The sequence below is a fragment of the Brassica oleracea genome, chromosome C8 (assembly GCF_000695525.1).
Source record: "Brassica oleracea var. oleracea cultivar TO1000 chromosome C8, BOL, whole genome shotgun sequence".
Taxonomy (NCBI): Eukaryota; Viridiplantae; Streptophyta; class Magnoliopsida; order Brassicales; family Brassicaceae; genus Brassica; species Brassica oleracea.
In genome coordinates, this window is record NC_027755.1 from 5,409,864 (window position 1) to 5,417,210 (window position 7,347).

At 33.8% G+C, this 7,347-nt stretch overlaps 1 long non-coding RNA gene across 1 annotated transcript; it reads left to right on the top strand.

Annotated features, from left to right (window-relative positions):
• The first annotated feature begins 2,265 nt into the window (after positions 1-2,265).
• LOC106310165 lies at positions 2,266-3,622 on the top strand. The gene is made up of 3 exons (XR_001263697.1): positions 2,266-2,773; positions 2,950-3,023; positions 3,150-3,622. It is a non-coding gene; the product is annotated as an uncharacterized LOC106310165 (long non-coding RNA).
• The last annotated feature ends 3,725 nt before the right edge of the window (positions 3,623-7,347 follow it).

Sequence of the window (7,347 nt, forward strand, 5' to 3'; positions counted from 1 at the left end):
ATGTTCAAAGAGATTAGAGAGAGGTTGGAGAGTTTTAGATTGAGAAACATTACATTTTTGTTGCAGCCATTTGAAAATAAAAAAGAGAATGTGCAAATTTTCTTTATATGGAGACAAAAATTTCAATTAGGTTAAATATTTTCGATACAGAAGACTTCTTGGGAAGACTTCTGGAAGATTTTTGGAAGACTTCGCTTTAGGCGGAAAACCTAAATTCTACTAAAATTTAGGCAGAAATATGTGAGAAGACTTCCCAAAAAGTCTTCTAGAAGTCTTCTATAAGTTTTTCAAACCATAACCTAATAAAATAACTAACTAGATAGCAAAAAACAATTCATTAAACTTAAAATCAACTTATAAATCGTTTAATATACACAAAACTAAACACAAGTAGATCAATTTTTTTTTAAAAAAAATTAAGATTCTAAAATTAAACCCTAAATACAAACAGTACTATAACATATGTTACTAAACCCTAAACCAAAGTCTTCTAGGAGTCTTCCAGACTCTATAATCAAATAACTAAGCAAAAACACTTCTTTAAACTTAAAAGAAACTTTGAAAGTGTTTAAATCAAGTAATTAGATAGTCACTAAACACATATACGTCAAATTACAAAAAAAATAAAAAGATAATATTTCAAAATCTAACCCTAAAAATACCAACAATACTATAGCATATGTTACCAAACCCTAAATCGAAGGCTATCATGACTCAATCTACATCCATTCATCTATGTTAAAAATAATTTAATTTTAGTAAAACTAAATTTCCATCATTTAAAAATGTTTATTAATACATGATTTAGATTTTTTCTCTTACAAAATATTTTTTATAAAATTTATTAATTACTTTTAAAATCTAATACATGAAAAGACTTCCCCCAGAAGACTTCTAAGACTTCTCGAAGACTTTGATTTAGGCGGGAAACCTAAATTCTTCTAAAATTTAGGCGGAAACCCTAAATTCTACTAAAATTTAAGTGGGATATGTCATAAGACTTTTTGGGAACTCTTCTGTGAGTCTTCCAGACCCTATAATCAAATAACTAAACAAAAAAACACTTTCTTAAACTTTTAAGATACTTAGAAAGTGTTTAAATCAAGTTATTAAATAATCACTAAACACATAGATGTCAAAAAAATTTAAAAAAAACAAAAGGTAAGATTTCAAAATCTAACCCTAAATATACCAACAATATTATAACATATGTTACAAAACCCTAAACCAAAGACTATTATGAGTTAATCTACTTTCACTCATCTATGTTGAAAATAATTCAATTTTAGTAAAAATAAATTTACATCATTTAGAAATGTTTATTATTACATGATTTCAATATTTTTCCCATCAAAATATTTTTTTTATAAAAATTTTAAATTATTTGTAAGTCTTTTCACGCAGAGGATTATAATGGTAAAACTCAATACATGTTTTTTGTTTAGTCATAAGGAGGTTGTTGTAATATTACTAGCCTTTTGGATTACTTTTGCATTTGATTGAATTTAGGGTATACTTTTGTATTCAAAATCAAGTTTTGAATCATTTTTGTCAATTATCCCTAAAATGTAACTACCTAGTAAACATATGTAAAATGATTGAATGTTCACGAAATGAATACCACTATAATAAACGAATGTCATTGAAGGAAAGAAACTAATTTAAAGTACTTTAATTATCACATCTAACACTCACAAAACAGTTATATATTATATATATATATATATATATGAACTATGAAAAAATTCATGAAAGAATTACACAATAGTTCATGTATAATATATCAGCAGTATAGCGTATAGTCTTAAATGTTTATAAGAAACTACTTTTAACAAATCATATATACAATGAGGCAGTTTCCTCTCTTCTAAAGTTGTCCACTTCAGCATAGGTGGAACCCACTGAAAAAAATGTGTGTGTTTTGCGTTTGGTTCCGCGTGTATTGATTTATGACATGTGGCGTTTTGCTTGGATATTGATTTATGGAATGGGCTAGGCTGGTTACTAACTTTTATGTTTGTTTATGTATATACAATGATGCAGTTTCCTCTCTTCTAAAGTTGTCCACTTCAGCATAGGTGGAACCCACTGAAAAAAATGTGTGTGTTTTGCGTTTGGTTCCGCGTGTATTGATTTATGACATGTGGCGTTTTGCTTGAATATTGATTTATGGAATGGGCTAGGCTGGTTACTAACTTTTATGTTTGTTTATGTACAAAACGAGTGGTCCAATAATAAATATTTACAACCAAGGCCTATCTTCGTTATTTTCCTCTTCTATGTAGATTAGGTTTCAGTCGGTTCAGTGTCCTCTGAGAAATCGAAAGTAACCCTTTCGGTTTTCAGGGAGCAGTGAATCTTCTTCTACCTCTACATCTCCCCATCTTAACTCTGTGGATCATTAATGCTTCGGAATCCTAACAATTCAGTTATTCCTTCCTATATAACCTCATCGTAAAAACTGAAACTTTTCATCTCAAATCTAGTAATCGCCATCACAGATTTAGAGCAATCATCCAACCCTTTCTGTCAAGTGACAGTCTCGCCAGAAGACGCCAATTAATTAATTAATTAATTAATTAATTTGTTTGGTCTTCTTCATCCTGAAAAGACAAAGTCTTTCGTGGATTAGACCGGGACGGCTATTGTCGCGTCGATTGGCGGAAGAGCTATCTGACTCTGATCCAAAAAAAAATTTCGGAGGCGGATCATCACTGCATGTTACCCTTCCTCTTGATTCATAAGCAAGCCCACATGCAAATCCATTATCCAGGTTCCTCCTTGACTTCTCTTTTTCCATCACCTTCGTCTCTACTATATAAATATAAATCTTAATATCACGCTTTCATTCATTTGTGTTTCATCTGATTGTTTGGAACTCAACGTATCAAAATACTCACTTTAAGAGTTACAAAGAAATACTTACTTTTAAAAGGTATTTTTGAACAGAGAACTTGGGAGAGGATAGTGTCAACTTTTATGCTCTGTGAGTCATTGACTGTGGCGTTGGTAATATTTCTCAGGTCTCTACTCTTTCTGGTTCTGAACACAAGAAAGTAATCTAATTTATGGATCAAAGGTGCCCTTTTTTTTGTTATCTTGTAAATAAAGAGTACAAGATGATCATTTTTTTAACTTATTGATAGTAGGTCAGATAAAAAGAGCAAATGGATGACGTGTTAGAGCTACACCAGCGTCGAAGATCTAAAAAAAGTTTCCATGGCCACCGCTTCTGTCATATATGACTCAGTGAACCTCTCCATTTATCCGTTACACTTGGTAACCCTTCCACCCTATTGATTCGCCTCCTTGAAGATCGTTTCATCATCGTTGCTCACTGAAAGCAGCAGCAACAACTACCTTGATTAAATAAAGTGACATAGCGGTTTGTGGAGGAGGCACTACAAGAGCACGAAGGAGAGAAGATGATATTCCTAGACGAAAGAAAATGATTTTGAAAAAAAAAGAAGAGAAAGTCTGTTTTTCAGTTGTCTACGAGATGATTTTGCTTTTAGCTGTGAGCAAATAATGAAAGTATGGTTTTGTTCTCAGAAGTCAAAAGGCTGGACTTATCCACTCTTCTTACAATTTAAATTGCATCTGAACAAGATTTGTTGTTTTAGCAATATCTTACATCTCTTAATAACTCTTCTAAAACTATCTACGATATTTTTTCAGCCATCTGCAGCATCATAATTCTCACAAGAAGAACAGTTTCTAAGATTTAATATTTTTCAGTCAGGGTTGACGTAAAACTTTCGTATTCAGGCTAACAAAATGCACAACTGCATGTTTACATAGTAAATCCTACCTCACGTAACCATATAAAATTCACAAATACCTTGCATTAACGGCCGCTCTTATACGTGCATTATAATAAAATTGATTAGCAAATTAAGACGCCATAAAGTATTAAATGTCAATTATTAATGAAACAAATTTAAAGGTTTAATCAGTAATATGAATTTATATTCACAAGCAATTTGTTCACATATAATTCTACGCTTCTACTTTATCCAATAAAACCACACGTTATATGGTTTTTCCTTCATCAACAATACATGAAACTTTTATTCTCTATTCTACCAAACAAAACACTAGAGCCCACCTCCTATACCATTTTTAAACTAAAATAACATATATATTTATCAATATCCCCGCGCTTGCTCGGAGCTACACCCCTAGTATTTATAAATTGAAAGGCAAGCATGTATAATATGTTTACAAAAGACAAAAAAAAAATGTATAATCTATAAATAGATTTTTCTATGTAATGTTTTTCATGAAAAAGTTACTCTTGGATTACCTATGTAGTTCTTGTATGTAAATTTCATGATTTTGCTTTTATTTTGTTATAATATATATGTTTACTTTAGTCAAATAATTAATTTCACCAGCAAGCTTTTATATGTGTAATAAGATTGTGAATGTTCAAGGAATTTTTTTTTTATGAGAAAGATAGTCATGTCGTTCTTGATGTAACTTTAATGAGTTTTCTATTATTTTGTTCTTATATGTTATGTTTTGTATATTCTAGTAATTAATTCCATCACCAAGCTTTTTATGTGGTATTTGTATGTACGATTAAGGATAAAGTTCATGACTTTGAATTTGTATATTTGAAAAGTTGGTCACACAAACATCTTTGTATGTAAGCTTCGAGCTTTGTATATGTATATTTGGAAAGTCGGCCAAACCAATATTTGATGTAAATTATGAATTGGTGAGTCCAGTGGCAATTTTTGTAATTAATTTAGTAAAAAAAGGATATATACTCTATTAATTTAGAGTCCTAAAAAAATCTACCTTACAAGAATCTATGTTGAACCAATTCAAGATTATTAGTATATGTTTTATTTGATATTTACGTTAATCAACCATAATATCTATATAATTACATTTATGTCTTTACAACTATTAATTAATCATGAAATTAAACCTAATGTGGTTCTCTTTGTCGTCCTCAATTCCTTAGATGAGCCACATGAAATTTAAAGGTTACGATCCAACAGATTTCTCAGTGACATGATACAACACAAACTTTTTGTTTCTCTTCATGCTTACGTTCGTTGAATTGCAAGGCACTGAAAAGTTTTGGAATTCATGCAGTGGGTTTACACCAAGGAGCGGAACTAGATCATCAGATTTCTGGGTAGATCTAACCAATCCATTAAACAGATTAAATGTTGTTGGTTGCTACATGAAGAAGAATCTTCTTTTTGCCTGTCTTTTGATCTATAGATTGAAAAGATGTGAACTTATATTTCTAGGTTAGATTAGATCTATCAAGTACTAAAGATCAAAAGAGGGCCAAGTGCGACAGTAGATTTATTATATGCTGTGCTCCATCAGTATGAGGACTATTATAGAAGTTTCCAAGGTTTTCCCCGCCGCTAGGAGTTTTTGGTTCTGATTTGTTCCCCATGTCAGCTCCACAATCTGGATGCAGTCAAGTTGCTGCTGACGCGAATTGGCTCATTCAGGTATTGTTCTCTATCTCACTTGCTGCCTTCTTTGTCTGTAATTTAAGTTTCATGCAGTGAATTCAATGATAACACAACGTCAAATTATAGTTTATGAAACCTGCAGCCAAACGTAATTCTTCGTTGTTTTCAACCTAATATAACTCTTATTCTTCAGTTAGTGATCTCAAATGACTTGCATTTTTCGTCAGGTACTTAGGCAGCATGAATTCACATTGCCTTCACCAATAAAAACACTTAAAAAGGCCAATGCAAATCTCATTCCCAAGGCCAATGCAAATCTCATTCCCAATGCAAATCTCATTCCCAAATGTCTTACAAAATTGGACTAAACGAATTGAAATGTTTAAAACCAAATCACCAAGTCTTAAAATAAAATAACTTAAAGAAACCAAACACCCGAAGAGCCAGCACCACACCGAGACGACTACTCCTACACTTCTTCGAACTCACCTAAAAAGAAAGGAGGGCTGAGTATTTCAACAAATACTCAGATAGGTTTCAAACATAGTGGAGTTCGACATGGTCTCCCATATATAGCCTCATATGGAGACATCCCAATACTCGAATGGTAGCTATTATTGTATGCAAGCTCAGCCAATGGTAGAAACTTGCCCCATTTTCCTTCCCAATCAAGTACACAAGCTCTTAGCATGTCCTCAAGCGTCTGCATCGTCCGCTCAGACTGTCCATCGGTTTGTTGATGATAAGCCGTGATAGGTGTACCTTTGTACCTAGTGCCTTCTGAAATGCCTGCCAGAATACTGATGTAAATTTTGGATCACAATCTGATACGATACTTATCGGAACTCCATGCATCGTACCACAACTTCCAGGTACTTTTGCGCTAAACGATCTCATCCATCAGTTTTCTTGATAGCTAGGAAATGTGCAGATTTAGTGAGTCTATCCACGATCACCCAAGTCGCGTCCTTCTTTCCAGTTGTTATTGGTAGCCCAGTAACGAAGTCCATTGTCACCATATCCCATTTCCATTTGGGTAATGGCAACTCTTGTAATAGCCCGCTGGGTAATTGGCTCTATGCTTTAACCATCTGGCAAGTCTGACACTGCAAAGTCGAAGTGGCAACATCCCGCTTCATACCTTCCCAATGGTAATAGCGATTCAAATCCTGATACATCTTGGTGCTTCCCGGATGGATAGAAAATAGAGAGTTGTGCGCCTGACGCAAGATCTCGTCCTTCAGATCCTTACTACTCAACACACACACCCTATTTTTGAATAGATAAGTTCCATTTGTGGCGGTGCGGTATCCAACAACTTCCTTTGAAATCATTCTCTGCAATGGGTCATCTTCTTGTTGATCTTTACTGATCCTCTCTAACAAGTCTGCTTGATCTAAGGCATCCAATCCAGCTGTACTATCTTCAACAGTAGTAGCACATAGCCGTAAACTGGCCAAAGTAGCAACTAACTCTTGCACCTCTTTTGTCTCCGAGACGTCGACCTTACGCCTACTGAGGGCGTCGTCCAATTGGTTTACTTTTCTTGGGTGGTAGACGATATCTAGATTGTTGTCCGCTAATAACTCTATCCAGCTGCGTTGCCTCAGATTCAGGTCTCCTTGGGTAAATATTACTTCAAACTTTTGTGATCCATGAACACTTGCACCTTCTCTCCATAGAGATACAACCTCCAAATCTTAAGTGCAAACACAACTGCACCTGACTCCAAATCATGAGTCGGATAATTGACCTCATGCGGCCTTAGTTGTCTTGATGCATAAGCGACCACTTGCTTTTCTTGCATAAGCACACATCCTAGTCCCGTCTTAGAAGTGTCTGTATATGCCATGTATGGTACACTTGGGCTTGGTAGTACCAGTACTGGTGTCTGGGTTAG